Below are 17,148 nucleotides of genomic sequence, written 5' to 3' on the forward strand. Positions count from 1 at the left end.
GAAATGTACTTTCCCTGCTTATCTATTTAAATTAGATCTATTTTTGCTTTTGCTTTGTCTGAGATAATGATTGCTACCTCTGTTTTTTTTTAACCTCAGCTGAAGCAAAATAGATTCTGCTCTAGCCCCTTATTTTTTTTTTAGCCCCTTATTTTTACTCTCTGTATGTCCATCTGTTTCAAGTGTGTTTCTTGTAAACAAGATATTGTTAGAGTTTGGTTTTTAAACCATTCTGTTATTTGCTTCCATTTTATGGATGAGTTTTCCCATTCACATTCAAGTGATTACTAACTGTGTGTTTCCCTTGATTCTATTTTTCCCCTGTTTATCTTTCTTTCTCTTTTTACTCTGTCTCTCCTCAAAAGCAAATTTTAAAAAGCACACCAAGAAACAGAAAGCATAGTAGAACCTTGTTTTCACTACATCTTTCAATCAACTGTGAGACAGTCAAGATGCAACCCATTATTGAATACTGATCATCAGAGATTGCATATTCCTAATACCCTTATCAAGAATGGCCTTGATGAATGTGTAAAAGAGTTTTTTTTAATTGTTGATAGTTGAGAAATCAGCATAGGTCAGTACTTGTTCTCTTGGCTTCCTTGTTTTGGTAATGAAAAGACTTGATATTTTTCCATGCTGGTGATATTTTCCCCTTTCATATTTCTATATGAATTGATCTTTCAAAGCCCTCACAACTATATTGTTGTTATCATATAAACATCCAATCCAGCTTTCCCATATTTATTCTTTGTGTAACATGTAAATAAATAACTATAATACAAGATAAAATGTGATAGGCACAAAACAGAAATATTCAAACATATGTTGTATAAGCAATATTACAAAGAATATTTCAAAGATGATGCCTACTGTAAGTATGATGGGACTACATGACTCCTGAGATTCTAAGATTACATAATTCTATGACCTACCATTCAATGCTACAGTTATGAAAGTCTAAGAATTTGCTCATTCTACTAAACCACATACATTAAGCAGAATCATAGCACTCAACCACAAGTTGAGTAAGGTATATGGATCACCATCTGGGGTAGTCATTAGTAAATAATACTTCTTTTAACTATGTATGTTTATTAGAGAACCCTGTTAAGTTCCTCATAGCTTTTCTCTGCTTCTTCTACCTTTATATGTGATGATCTGTAATTATCTTCCAGGTTTGCTTAAGTTTACTCTGAACACCCAAGGTGACATGACTGAGTCTCCCATGAAATTATGTTTCTTATTACCTTTGGGCATATAATGGACCAACGAACTCCTTTATTTGCTCCTTTGAGATGTGAGTCATTCTTATATTTTACTATAACTTTTTCTGTCTTTCTGCTTCATCTATAGTAGCAATTCTCAAACTTTGGTTTCAGTCATCTTTATATTCATTTCCCCCATTTATTTGTCTACTTCTTTACCTATTTTATTTACAATTCTATTTTATTTTAAGGTCTGAATTTTGTCTCTCCCATCTGGCTTCCACATGAGAAAGTTAGAAAAGCAAATAAAACAAATTCCTGCATTGGCCATGTCCAAAAAATATATCATATGCTTCAGTCTATATCACCTCTCTAATCTGGGTAGATAGTATGTTTCATCACAGGTCCTTTGGAACTATCTTCCAAAGACCTAAGTCTTGCAACATTGTTTTGCCTTTATACTATTGTTGTAAATACTATATTGTTGTGTAAATTATTCTTCTGGTTCTGTTTACTTTGAATCTGTTCAAACAATTCCTCCTCTACCCTTTTAAGATGCTTGAAAACTATCCCCCCCCCCCCGAAAGAGCTTTGTTTGTGTGGGTTATATGTAGCAATACTTACCTTATTAGAAATTAAAACATCTTAGTATTATTATAAAAATCATTTTGACTTTGTAGAGACCCCCTAGGACAACCTAGACCACAATTTTGAGAACTGTTGATTTATAGCAAGAATGTAGTCTTTAGTCTCATGGTCTTTTGGACAAAATTTACATGTTAGGATTACGAACAATTGAATGAGTATTTTTGGATACTTTTAAAATGGTATGACTTTTGGCATACTTTTACCTCTCTTTATATTGCTCTGCCATAGTCACTGAAGGAACAGAAGAGAACTATATAGGACAGGAATGGATGGTTCATTTTTAATTTTTTTCTGTCCTATGGGTTTTTGTAGCAAAAAAAATTATCATCTAATATTAAAAACACCACTATTGCAATTTATAAAATTGAAAGTGACTGGTCCCATTGTTTTGTTCAGATGTTAAACAATTGATGTTACAGTTCAACATTTCAGAGTACTGTCATTTATATCGTTATTTATTCTATGCAATGAGAATGAATGTAAAATATCTATTTATTATTTGGAAGAGTTTCTGAATTTTATTGATTGATTAACTGATACTGTCACCAAATGTAACTTTATAAAAGCTATAATTTTTGTTTCTAAAAGGGACAAAAAAATATATTCATAGTGGACACATAAATCTTTGGACTGGATGGAAGCCTGGTTCTCTCCTATGCCTACCTTCTTTGCACTCATGCCCTTGTGCATCACAAGCCTTGTGCTGACAGACGCAACCAGCTCTTCCAGCTCTTTTCTTCTGTGGAAATTTTTTGAAAGGCCCAGGGAAATCATACAACAGTTTTCCTGGCTGGCCCAGTTGTTCAGGAAAAGGCTGGGAAACAGAAAGCCTTAATTTCCTTATCTATAAAATAAGGGGATTGGATTAGATGAGCTGTAAAGTCCCTTCCATCTCTAAATCTGTGATCATTTTATTGACTATAAAGGTAGGTACACAAATTACTTTTCCAGTCCCCCCAAGACATGTGGATGCTGCCCCAACAGGAGGTATGCTGCCCAGGGAGGGGTAAAGATAAGTGAGAACAACTTACCCTATTGTGCCCAGCAATGGGGAACTGGGACTTTTGGCAGAGTATTGAAAAGAAAAATGTTTCCAGAATTATTTAAGGCATCTCTTTGTGTGATACACAGGGCTGTTAACACTCAAATGAAAGGGTAGAAAATCTTAAATGCCTCAGAGGCATCAAAACTCTATGCTTGCCAAAAAGCATGTAAACCGCTTCAAATAATTCCAAAGCAGAATAGAACTGGCTATTTCATTTTGAAAGACCTGAGACGGTTTTTGTACTTTTAACCCAATCCCTCTACAGTTTGACTCCTGGAGAGATGGGAACATCTCCAGGGTAGAGGGAAAGACTATACGAGAAGACTCAATGAGAGAGAGGAAGAGGGAAAGAGGGAGCAAGGGGGAAAGGGAGGGGGGGGAAGGGAGGGAGGGAGAAAGAGAGAAAGAGAGAGAGAAAGAGAGAGAGAGAGAGAGAGAGAGAGAGAGAGAGAGAGAGAGAGAGAGAGAGAGAGAGAGAGAGGCCTTACTCCCAGGAATGAGTCTCTGAAATAAGGGGTTACATATTGAGCAAATTATGCTATTAAACCTGGTGTAAATTATTATGTTTGTGCAACAAAAACATCCTCTAGGGCCACTCCCCCAACTGGGCACTCACAATCCTGTGTCCTTGGGATCCCTGGAGGACAGCTGACTCATCTTCTCAGGATCCTAACATAATCCTAAGGAGCTGAGGTTTCTAGTATTATAGTTCCTGAGCCCTGCCTGACATACTCTCCATTAATAATCATGTCATCCAGAATCAATTAGCTTTTAGCAAAGGTATTTATTGATAAGGTTAACAAATAGTTGGTACAGGGAGGTCAAACTAGAGAATGAGGAAATGGCTTCTTAGTTGCCCACTCTCAAGACAATTGTAGTGCTTGATCATGTGATGCCAGCATGGGGTAGGGCTAGGGGGCTGGGCCTGAGGGAAAGGCCCATTGAGCCATAGACTTCTGGACATGGTGGCTGCTGCCCTTGGTGAGGGTGTTCCTGGGTTCAAAGAAGAAGAGGACAAAGAAGAGGAGCAGTTGGTCATGGTGGAATTGTCAGGAATTATAGATTCAGAGTTTTTTTCCCTTTTAACAAAATGTGGAAACAAATGCAAGACTTTTTGGAAATTGACACAGAGAGGCCTATTCTTCAAGTGGACAGCTATGTCTTTGCTAGGGAATAGGAAGATACTGTTGGGAACCTGCGTTGTGTTTGAAGAAAATACAGATCAGTTTGCTGCAGAAGGTAATTATAAGACTAGCCTCACTCTCTCCTCCAGAGCCATCTGGGTTCAGTGACAAGATATATATCAGGACAACTGGAGATGGCCCCAAATGTTTGAGGCAATGGGGGTTAAGTGACTTGCCCAGGGTCACACAGTTAGTAAATGTCAATTGAACCCAATTCCTCCTTACTCCACCCCTGCTTACAATTGAATCTAACTGCATCTCTGAACCTCTGAAGCCCTCTTGGGCTATGAAGATCAAGTTGAATTTATTTTCCACAAGATAGTCATTCAAAAATTTAAAAATAGTTATCATGGTCGATAGAGCCAAGATGGCAGAGGAAAGGCAGTGAGCTCTTGAACTCATGACAAAATCACTCCAAAAAACATCCAAATAATGCCATAGGACAATTCCTGGAGCAGCAAAACCCACAGAAGAATGTGCTGAAATCATTTTACAACCAAGGACAGCTTGGAAGGTTGGAAGTAGGGAGTTGCTGTGCTGAGACAGGAGTGAAGCTCAATCTCACAGTCACCCTGACACAGATCCAGTCCCAGGAAGGCTTCTCCAGGGAAAGAGACCCCCCAGCGCCTCTGAATAAGCTGCAGCACCAGTGTCTTCTGAAACTAAGCTTACAGTCTGGTGAGAGGGCTGAGCCCTTAGCAGGGGGTAGATTATAGGGGTCTATGCTGGTGCTGAGGCAGAACTTGGGTTTTTCACCCCTGCTGGGAACCAGGAGGTAGTCTTGAGTAGCAGTGGCCCAGGTGGGGGAGGGGCACAAGCCTGTCAGAGCTGACAACCACAACACACAAAGCTGGTTGATTAGCAAGTTGGTCTGGGGTCATCTAAGGACCAGGGAACAGGCCGGGCAAGTGAAAAACCTGATTCTCCTTAAATCATACCACCTGGGACTTCTGAAGCTTGGGATACTGCAGCCTGGAAACAGTGCCCCAGTTTAAGGAGCTAAAAGTCAAGTAACAGAAAGGCAAGATGAGCAAACAGAGAAAGGTGAGGACCATAGAAAGTTTCTTTAGTGACAAGGAAGATTGAGGTGCACCCTCAGAGGAAGATGTCAACATCAGGGCCCCTATATCTAAAGCTTCCAAGAAAAATATGAATTGGTCTCAGGCCATAGAGGTGCTCAAAAAGGACTTTGAAGATAAAGTTAGAGAGGTAGAGGAAAAAATAGAAAGGGAAATGAGGATGATGCAGGAAAGACATGAGAAAAAAGCCAGCAGCTTGAAAAGCCAAATTGACCAAATGAAAAAGGAGGTACAAAAGCTCTCTGATGAAAATAATTGCCCAAGAATTAGTATTGAACAAATGGAAGCCAGTGACTTTATGAGAAACCAAGACACAATAAAGCAAATCCAAAAGAATAAAAAAATAGAGGGCAATGTGAAATATCTTCTGGGAAAAACTGCTGACCTGGAAAATAGGTCCAGGAGAGATAATTTGAAAATTATTGGTCTATCTGAAAACCATGATCAAGGAAAGAGCTTAGACATCATCTTCCAAGAAATTGTCAGGGATAATTGCCCTGATACTCTAGATGTAGAAGGTAAAATAGAAATTGAAAGAATCCACTGATCACCTTATGAAAGAGATCCCAAAAGGAAAACTCCTAGGAATATTATAGCCAAATTCCAGAGCTCTCAGGTCAAGGAGAAAATATTGCAAGCTGCCAAAAAAGAAAGAATTCAAGTACTATGGAGCCTCAGTCAGGATATCACAAGATCTAGCAGCTTCTACATTAAAGGACCAGAGGGCATGGAATATGATATTACAGAGGGCAAATGAATTGCCAAGAATCACATATCCAGCAAAACTGTGTGTAATCTTTTAGAGGAAAAAATGGGACTTCAATGAAAAAGAGAACTTTCAGGTATTAGTGATGAAAAGACCTGAAATGAATGGCAAATTTAACTTTCAAATCCAAGACCCTAGAGAACTATAAAAAACTAGAGTTGGGGGACATACCTGGGGTCATGCAGTGGGTGACTATCTTGTGTCTGAGACTTGGTTTTGGCTGGGATCGTGAATGCTTTGTCCACTGTGTCACCTAGCTGCCCGATGATGACATCTTTAGGGTTAAATTGAGGTGTGACTAGAATGCACTGGGGGAGGGGGAAAGGCAGAGGTAGCATGGGGTGAAATCCCATATGAAAGAAACAGGAAAGGGTTTATGGAGTGGGGGAAGAGAAGGGAGAGGAGCTGAGCAGTAAATGAATTTTACACTCATCAGAATAGGCTCAAAGACCTTAAACTCATCAGAGTTGCCTCAAGGAGGGATTAAAACACACACACCCAATTGGGTGGAGTAATCTATTTAATCTGGGAAGTAAAGGAGCCTAACACTCATCAGAATTGGCTCAAGGAGGGAATAACATACACACTCAATTGGGTGGAGTAATCTCTCTAGCCCTGCAGGAAAATAGGAGTGGAAGGGGATAAGGAGAGAGGGGCAAAAGAAGGGAGGACAGATTGGGGAAGGGGGCAGACAGAAGCAAATCCCTTTTGAAGAGGGATAGGGTGAAAGAAGATAGATAATAGAGTAAATATCATGGGGAAGAGAATAGGATGGAGGGAAACAGTTAACAATAGTAATTATGAAAAAGAGAAAAGGGGGAAAATTGTACAAAAAATATTTATAGCAACTCTTTGTGGTGGCTAAGAACTGGGAATCAAGGGAATTTCCATCAATTGAGGAATGACTGAAGAAGGTGTGGTATATAATTGTAGTGGAATGGTGTTGTGCTATAGGAAATGACAAACAGGATGATACCAGAAATACCTGGAAAGACTTATATGAACTGATATATAGTGAAGTGAGCAGAAGTGGGAGGACATTGTACATAGTGACAGTAGTATTGTGAGATGAGCAATTGTGAATGACTTAACTACTCTCAACAATACAATGATCCAAGACAATCCCAAGGGACTAATGAGGAAGCATATTATCCACCCCCATAGAAAGAACTGATAAAAAGAACACTAGTGGACTGTACATATATAACCTGGTTGATGTCTTGTGAAGGGGGAAGGAAAGGGAGGAAGAGGGAAAAATTTGGAACTCTAAATCTTATGAAAATGAATGTTGAAAACTACCCTTACATGTAACTGGAAAAAATAAAATAAATGTTTGTTGCAAAGAATGTCTAGTCACAAAAGAAGAGACACAATTGCTGTCTTCAAGTATTTAAAAGTTTGGAATAAAGCAGAACTAAACAAAACCAAAACCAAAAAAAAGAAGGTAATTATAAAACAGAGCTTTAGATATAAGTACCACACAATGAAGAAACTGAGGATGACAAGAACACTTCTGATTGGGGAGAGAGAAAAAAAAAATAGGTGGTGTAGAATGTCTGTGGATCAAGAACAATGACTTTTCATATAGACCCAACATTGATTTGGAACTTTGCACATCAGGAGGAAGATGAGGAAGTTGCAGCTCAAACCCCAGACAAAACTTTGGAAATGGAAGAGCAAGAGATGCGAGCCAAAGAGTATACAGGCATGGGAAATGAACTGGAAAAATCAGACCATTTGGAAATGGAGGATGCTGGTCCTCTTCTGAGGACCTTTTCTGAGACAGAAGATTCAATTTCTATGGAAACTCAGGAGCCTACCTTAGAAGCCACTCCTAGGTGAAATCATTCTTGTATGTTCTAGCATAAATGGAGTTCTGATTTTGGAGAATTGAGCGCACAGCTTTCATTTCTTCATGGATTCCATGACTACTGACCATACTCATAATACAGCTGCATATATTTAGATAAGTCAGGACCAAGCAAAAGCCAGATAATTTTTTTAAATGCGGTTTTGTTGTTGGTTGTTTCTTTGTTTTTAGGATTCCTCTACTTCATATTCTCATGGTTAGAAGTTTTGGCTGAAGTGGGATGTAGTATGTAGTAGTATGTAGGTAAAGGCACTATTTTAGGATGGCTTAGAAGACTTCTGGGAGCTTGAATAGAGAGATCCTGTGTATAACATAGCTATGAATTCAAAATTTTCTTTCTGGTCCTACTAATTAATCAAGGCACTTTGTTCTCTACCAATGATTTGACTTTTTTCAAATATGGAAATCCACTCCATATTGTAGATGTAATTCCCATCCATCACATCTTCTTCCTTTTCCAACTTAATTTTATGGAGTTGTGAGGGTCCATCAGAGGTGAAGTAATAAGTCATCCAGTTGGTATGTCAGTCCAGTATCCAGGACTCTGTGACTCTCAAGCCTCTCTCCTCTGTACCATAATTCTGCTCTACCTTGGAATGATTGACAGAAATTTAATTTTCAGAATTATTACAGACTTCTGATTCTATAACATTGAGTACATATAATTTATTCCTATAGTGCAAGGAACTACAGAGGATCCTTTTTTTGTGTGTGTGGGCAATGAGGGTTAAGTGACTTACCCAGGGTCACACAGGTAGTAAGCGTCAAGTGTATGAGGCCAGATTTCAACTCAGGTCCTCCTGAATCCATGACTGGTGCTTTATCCGCTGTGCCACCTAGCTGCCCCTAGAGAATTCTTTTTATAACCATTCCAGAAAAAAATGAAAGTCAGATAAATGAGGTGGTAATATAATCTATTTACATGAAAATGAAGTAATAAATACAGTGGAGAACCCGGATGCATTTTAGCTTCTCAGTTGTTTATAAGAATGTTTGGTATATGGTAAAATAAAGTCTTAATTCTTTTTTTTGGCAGGGAAATGAGGGTTAAGTAACTTGCTCAGGGTCACACAGCTTGTAAGTGTAAAATGTCTGAGGCTGGATTTAAACTCAGGTCCTCCTGAATCCAGGGCCAGTGCTTTATCCACTGCACCACTCAGCTGCCCCCAAGTCTTGATTTTCAAGGGAAAGAAAGGATAGTTGGTACAAAGCATTTTTGTCAAACCAGATACATATTCTTCCCTTGTAAATGCAAGGTCCCCTGGGAGAGTAGACTGCAGGTCATGGTACAATGGTAGTCAAACCCATGTATTATAGGACATGTGGGGCCCAGAGGTACCTCCCACTTGGCCCTGGAAGACCTTTTCTCTTTTGGTGGAGTCTTAATGAACTCCCCTTCAGGTGCTGCTCTTCAATGGGCTCCAAGGATTCATTCCTTTCTCATATCCATAGCTGGCACTTCTCTCTATCAGGAGATAGAATGATCCCTAAAGCTGCTGCTGTCCTCACGGGCTTCCAACTGTAACGCTTCCATTGCCAAGGGCCAATTGCACTATGGTGGTTCCTGCTGAGATCATTGTCAAGACATCTGGATGTTCTAAACTCACAAGGTTGTTGCTTGGATATGACCACCACCTTGGATTACTTCTTTACATAAGGATAGGAAAGAGCGAACACTAAAGAAAAAGGTTGCCTTGTACTCACAGCCACCATAGCTGGGGGGAGATGGAACAGATGCCCTCTCCCCAGCTGGCTCTTAAAAGCATCAGGCTCTGGGGCGGCTAGGTGGCGCAGTGGATAAAGCACCGGCCCTGGATTCAGGAGTACCTGAGTTCAAATCCGGCCTCAGACACTTGACACTTACTAGCTGTGTGACCCTGGGCAAGTCACTTAACCCCCATTGTCCTGAAAAAAACCCAAAAAAAACCAAAACAAAAAGCATCAGGCTCAAAGATATCCCACTTAGGGGGCAGCTAGATGGCACAGTGGATAAAGCACTGGTCCTAGATTCAGGAGGACCTGAGTTCAAATTTGGCCTCAGACACTTGAACCTTACTAGCTGTGTGACCCTGGGCAAGTCACTTAACCCTTATTGTCCCACAAAAAAAGAAAAAGAAGAAGAAGTCCCACTTCCTAAAAGAAAACAAGAAGGGGTGGTTTGCCCCCTTTGCCTACATATTCAGTTCTGGCTCAGAAGCCAATTAGAAGACTTTCTATCATCACACATTACTAGCTCCCTCAGTCACTCTTGGCTGGAAGTAGGCTCCACCCAAGCTTCCACAAGGTCACACTATAACCAAACAGGGAATATCTGTGCATGCTTCTTGGACTGGCTTTTATAAGTCAGTCCATCCACCCTACATTCACTGATCATGGGTAACACATTTCTTATTGGGAAGTAAATTAAGTCTTTTTTTGTTTTGTTTTGTTAAGTGTCTGAGGCCGGATTTGAACTCAGGTCCTCCTGAATCCAGGGCCAGTGCTCTATCCACTGTGCCACCTAGCTGCCCCCATTAAGTCTTTTTTTGATAGTTTACTTTTCTGTAGGGCAATCCTAATAAATTGACATCATGAATAGTGAATGTGAAGTGACCTTTAGAATTTTGGATGACCTCATTCTTTTCCACCTCTTCCATATTCTGTATTTTCTCTTTCCTTTTTACCCATAAAAGACTTTTCCTTCCCCATCCTCTTAATAATATCACATATTAATTTTCTCTCAATACCTTCTTCTCCTGTAAACTGGAATAGAGAAAATATCCTGATTTTTTTTTTTACTCCTTTGTTAATAGAAAGATGACTAAATGGAAGTAAATTGTACAGATGGGTCCTGACTCAGCATGATTGTTTTCAAATATTTATCTTTAGTTACAACTATTTTAAGATTAAATAATTGGTAAAGTTTGAATGGCATTTTCTTTCATTATTTGTCTGGATCCACCCAGAGAGAGGTTTGGGAATTATGTTCAGTTTAATAAAGCAAGCACACAACTGATTAATCTTTGTAATGTTCAAATAATAAACAACCCAGAGGAGACTATTTCTAACCAACACCTGAGATCAGGTGGGGGTGGATTGAGTTCTCAACATTAATGGCCAAATTACAGAACAATCTATACCAAAGTGGATTCAGTCATAGATTCCCAAAGGACAAGAATACAAAAGAAAGATGAAAAAAATCCAAATATAAACCCAGTCATTATGCTGTTAACATAATTGTAGGTACTGACTTAAGACAAATGCTACTTTCCAGTAACACTTCTCTCTTATTGATTTTATGGCCATAATAATTTGTTCAGGAATGAGTAGAATTGCTCACCTGATTTTTAAAAATTATTTAGGAATAGGAGTCTTTTAAAATGTGTTTTAAAACCATACAGGTAGCATATCAGTAAGTTAGTCTAGGTTCAAGCAGAATATAATTGATGTGAACATGAATGAAGTTTTGTTTAAGCAGTAAAGCTATAAAACATGTTATTTAGAGCCCATCTAAAAAGTATCACCCTTCATTCACATTAAAAGCTTCTATTTTATAGACTGTAAAAATGAAATCACTCTGTACCCTGGGCATTTTCTTTAAATGGGGAATTAATGTACTACATACTAAAAATTTTTAGCCAGTAGTCCTTGAACGCCAATGATGTAGAGAATATACACATGATCACTGATTCCCAATAGTTTTTTTTTTTTTGGAATGGTGACTCCCTGTCACCAATTGATTTTACAATATTGTCCATCAACCTGAAAAGTGGTGTGACATAATTAAAAAAAAATTATTTTAAAAATAATTTAGTCACTTTTTTTTGTTTTTGGATTGCCTATATCTCTCTCATACAAAGAATAAAAAAGAAGGGAAAACAGTTTGACAAAACTAACCAAAAAATATATATATATATATATATATTTTTTCAGGGCAATGAGGGTTAAGTGACTTGCCCAGGGTCACACAGCTAATAAGTGTCAAGTGTCTGAGGCTGGATTTGAACTCAGGTCCTCCTGAATCCAGGGCTGGTGCTCTATCCACTGCACCACCTCACTGCCCCCTAACCAAAATATTTTAAAGGTCTGAAGTTTGCAGTGTTTCACATCCAAATCTTCTACCTCTTCAAAGGAGCATAGGAGGACCCTTGATATCTCTTTGGAGCCAACCTTGATTGTTAAGTTTCACAGCGTTCAAGTCTCCTCCTTTCTCCTCTTCCCTGGAGAGTGTTGCGTCAATGACCCACTGCATTCACTTCTGAAGATGGTATAGCTGGGGGCAGCTAGGTGGTGCAGTGGATAAAGCACTGGCTCTGGATTCAGGAGGACCTGAGTTCAAATCTGACCTCAGACACTTGACACTTACTAGCTGTGTAACTTTGGGCAAGTCACTTAACCCTCATTGCCCTGGAAAAAAAAAAAAAAAGAAAATATGACATAGCCATTGAATAAGTGGCTTCCTTGTTGAAGGTTGAAGTGTCTTGCCTTACTGCAGTGATTCACTGCTGGGCTTAATCCTTGGCAATGCTTGACCACAAGCAAATTTTGATGTCTTCTGAAGTTCTTGGATCTCTGTTAGTTGGTTCTTCCAACCTTTCAAAGCTCATAAGGTCATAGCTATCTCTAATACTCCTTTTCCTAAGAGCAAGAAAAAAATCAACATAAAGAGGCAAAGAACAGAGAGTCCTCATATTAATAGCCTCATGTGGGTCTGGGTGGGGAGAAAAGGCTGCTAATGCTGACTCTCTCTCTCCCCCAATCTGGAAGCTGTTGTCTCCTGTCAACACAGCCTTCAGTTTGGATTATTTTGTTATTGTTGTTTCCATTCACATAAGGACATTATATTTTTATAATGTCATATATACATACATGTATGTGCATTTATAGATATTTACACACATATAATTTTGCTAATTCTGCTTCACTTTGTTCATATAAGTTTTGTCATACATATTTGAATTTTTCATATCCATTATTTCTTTGGAGTTTTTTGTTGTTCAGTCCTTTTTCAGCCATGTCCTGACTCTTTATGAGTTAATTTGGGATTTTCTTGGCAAAGATACTGTCATTTCCTTCTCCATTTTACAGATGAGAAACTGACGCAAATAGAGTTAGGTGTCTTTCCCAAGGTCACATAACTAGTAAGTGTCTGAGGACTGTTTTGAACTCATAAAGATAGTGTTCCTGACTTCAGGTCTGGCACTCAATCCACCACTGAGCTACCCAGCCGCTTCCATTATTTCTTTCAACACAGTAATATTTCATTACATTCACTTGTTTAGCCATTTCCCATTACCCCAATTTGTTTAGCTAATCCCCAATTGATAGGCATCAGTTTTTCTGATTCTTTACTAACACACACACACACACACACAAAATTGCTGCTTTAAATATTTTTTATATATATGGGGCCTTTCTCTTTCTTAGTTACCTCTTTGGAAGCATATGTACAATATTAGAGAAATTTGGGGGTTAAAAGGTAATTTCTTCACATAATTGCACATTGCTTTCCCAAATGGCTGGATCCATTCATAGCTTCACTAAAAATGTCTGAGTGTACCTTCCTTTACATAACCCATCCAACACTGATTATTTCCCTATTTTGTTCTTTTTGACAAATTGCTAGGTGTGAGGTAAAACCTTGGGGTTGTTTTGATTTTTATTTCTATTATTATTATTATTATTCACGTCAATCATTCTTTTATATGATTGTTAATAGTTTGCAATTCATTTGAAAAAATGTAAGCCACTAGATTTTGGTCTTATTTTTTTCTATTAGTTATCTATGTATTTTGGATATCAGATACTTATCAGAGATATTTGATGTAAGGATTTTTTAGGGTTAATCACTTTTCTTCTTATTTACTTGCATTAATTTTGATCATGCAAAAGTTTTTTCAAATTCATGCAACAAGCTATCTATCATTTACAATTTCTTCTATTCTTCTCAGGTTAAGAATTCAACAACTAGCCATAGCTGTGGAATGCACCTGATGATCTGGCTCTCTTTTAATTGTTTTAATGATGTGATCTTTAATATTCAGTCCATGTAACAAAAATATATATTTATTTTGTTCATTGTGGTACATAATATGAGATATTGGTCTAGAACTAATTTCTGTCAAACAGCTTTCCAGTGTTCTCAGAAATTCTTGTTAAATTTAATTTTTTTTCCTGAGGTCATTTATGATTTGGGGTTTATCAAATGCTGGGTTATTGAATTCAATTATTTCTGATTCTTCATTATCTAGTTTATCCCATTGTTCCACTTTTCTATTTTTCAACCAATACCTAAAAGATGTAACAATTATCAATACATTATAAATAATATAGTTTGAGGTATAGAAGCACTATTCCACCTTCACTACTACACCTTACCTCTTACCTCTACACACATTATTTCCCTTGAAACTCTAGATCTTTTGTTGCTACAAATTAAATTTTGTCCAGCTCTATAAAGTCAACAATCATTTAATAAACATCTACTATGTGCCAGGAACATAGTACTAAATTGGAGGCAGCTAGGTGGCACAATGGATAAAGTACTGGCCCTGGATTCAGAAGGACCGAAATTCAAATCTGGCCTCAGACACTTGACACTTACTAGCTGTGTGACCCTGGGCAAGTCACTTAACCCTCACTGCCCCTCCCCCAATTTTTAAAAAAAAATAGCACTAAATCTATGAATTACTTTTGTTAGTACTGACATTTTGTTATTGATATGACCTGGCCATGAGCATAGTCCTAAGCAAACTATAATGTAGTCAACAAATTATGGATAGGTTTGCTTCTTCTTCACCTATCCTTATGCTTTTAATTTTGTTTTCTTATTGCTATTACTAGTATTTTTTGAACTATGTCAACAGCAAGGGAAGAAGACCTTCTTGCTATACTCCTCTATTCATTGAGAAGGCTTATAATGTTTATCTATTGTATATAATGTTAGATCTTGGTTTAAAATAAATACTTTTGCCGGGGGAGGCAATGGGGGTTAAGTGACTTGCCCAAAGTCACACAGCTAGTAAGTGTCAAGTGTCTGAGGCTGGATTTGAACTCAGGTCCTCCTGAATCCAGGGCTGGTTCTTTATCCACTGCCACCTAGCTGCCCCTAAAAATAGATACTTTCACTCATTAAAAAAAAAAAAAGAGGTCCTATAAGTCTAGGTTTTATAGGGTTTTTTGTCTTGTTTTGTTTGTTTTGTTTTTTGCAGGGCAATGAGCAGCTAGTGTCAAGTGTATGAGGCTGGATTTGAACTCAGGTCCTACTGAATCTAGGGCCAGTGCTTTATCCACTGCACCACCTAGCTACCCCCTAGGTGTTTTGTGTTTTTTTTTTTTTTTAAGTGAGGCAATTGGGGTTAAGTGACTTGTCCAGGATCACACAGCTATTAAGTGTTAAGTGTCTGGGGCCAAATTTGAACTCAGGTACTCCTGACTCCAGGGCTGGTGCTCTATCCACTGTGCCATCTAGCTGCCCCCTTTCTTTCTTTTTAAAATTTTTTTCCCCCTAGGGTTTTTTTAAAAAATCGTAAATGAGTGTTGTACTTTTTTCAAAGTCTTTTGTTATTGTCATTGCATCTAGTCAGCTAATTTGGTATTTTTTTATACTTAATATATCTAATTATGCAAATTTTTTCCTTATATTGAACCATCTTTGCATTCTTATCCAACTTCATCATGGTGAATGATTTCTTTTTCATAACTGGATGTTGTTTTTTTCTTTGCTGGGATTTTGTTTTAAAATTTTGAATAGATATCCATAAAAGCTTTTGGTCTATAGTTCTTTCTTTATATTATCCTTGTCCAGTTTAGGTATTAGGAGCATATTAGTCTCATAAAGGGAGTTTGGTAGAGTCCCATCTCAATTTTTGAGAAAACTTTTTGTATTTTACATGTCAATTGTAATTTAAAAGTTTGATAGTCTCCAGTAAATTTCTCTGGACCAGTGGGTTCCCCTCCCACCTCCTATTTTACAACTAATTCAATTTCCTTTTTGGAAGTTAGGTTATTTAAGATCTCTATTTGGTATTGTGGTAATATGCACATTTTTATATTTTTGTAGATAATTTCCAATTTCTCTTGAATTCTTGATTGTTTTGGCATATAACTGTGCATAATAGGTTCTGAAAATGCATTTTATCTCTTGTGATTTCATCTCATTCTTATTTTTCATTAATTAAAATTTCTCCCTCTTTTATATTTAATAAGCCTTGGCTAAAGGTCTATCAATTTTGCTACTAGTTTTAAAGAACTAGTTTTCAATTTTAATTTTCAGTTCCATTATTTTTGTGGTTTACAATTTATTACTTCTTTAATTTTAATGATTTGCTGCTTTGTACTTATTTTAGATAATTTTTTGTTTTCTCATTTTAATTGCAAATTTCTTAATTTTTAATAGCATATTCATTATTTTTCTGTTAGTTTATTTTTTTAGGGATACAAATTTTCCTTTAAGGATGCTTTAACTGCCTCTTGGAAATGTTGCCATATTGTATTATCATTGTCTTTCATGTAGTTAATATTTTTGTCACTTATTCTTTGGTCCAAAATACTTATCCAGTATTTTGTCTCCATTTAGGTCTGTGTGTTTTGTTTGTGTTCCCAGTATTTGCCACTCATTGAGGGTCACATAGCTAGTAAGTGTTAAGTGTCTGAGGCCGGATTTGAACTCAGGTCCTCCTGACTCCAGGGCCGGTGCTCTATCCACTGCGCCACCTAGCTGCCCCTCATTGATTCTTAAAATTCTGCATAGTGAGTTCTAAATTCAGACATATTCTTTCTGAATTTCTCATTTTATGGATTTCATTTCTTTTTCAACCATTCTGGGTTCTTGTGTTGTATTGTGTTTTCTTGGGATTCAAAGAATTCTGTACCATATTTCATTGCACGAAAAGTTTCCCTTTGCTTTGTCTTGTAGTATTTATTCTCTTTGAGGATTTACTATTCATCCTTCCTTTTGGTTTTAGTATCTCTTTGTTGAGTCATTTTCTTGTGCTCTGGACTTATATTGAGGGTTTTCCCTTTGAGATCTTGGGTATTTTCTGTGTGTGTGTGTGTGTGTGTGTGTGTGTGTGTGTTCTCTTTTCATTATTTTTCTTGCTTCTTAGCTAGTCTCAACCCTCTTGCCCATATATATAGGATTCACATTATGTCATTGCCCTGATAGCCTCTGGAGAGGGGCCCAGAGCCCAGGATGGTGCTTTGCAAATGATATGTGCTTAAAAAATGCTTTTTGATTAATTTATTATCATTCATTCATTCAATAAATGTGTTTTTTGCTGATAAATTTTCTTTTAAGTCAAATAGCAAAAACCCTGCATCCTCTCAAATGAATGTCCCACAATCCCTTAAACAGCAGAAATATTGTTA

The 17,148-nt window shown here is 37.5% G+C and overlaps 1 pseudogene; it reads left to right on the forward strand.

Moving 5' to 3' along the window:
- The first annotated feature begins 3,863 nt into the window (after positions 1 to 3,863).
- LOC122739821 lies at positions 3,864 to 7,772 on the forward strand (annotated as a pseudogene).
- Positions 7,773 to 17,148: the final 9,376 nt, after the last annotated feature.

The sequence above is a fragment of the Dromiciops gliroides genome, chromosome 2 (assembly GCF_019393635.1).
Source record: "Dromiciops gliroides isolate mDroGli1 chromosome 2, mDroGli1.pri, whole genome shotgun sequence".
NCBI lineage: Eukaryota > Metazoa > Chordata > Mammalia > Microbiotheria > Microbiotheriidae > Dromiciops > Dromiciops gliroides.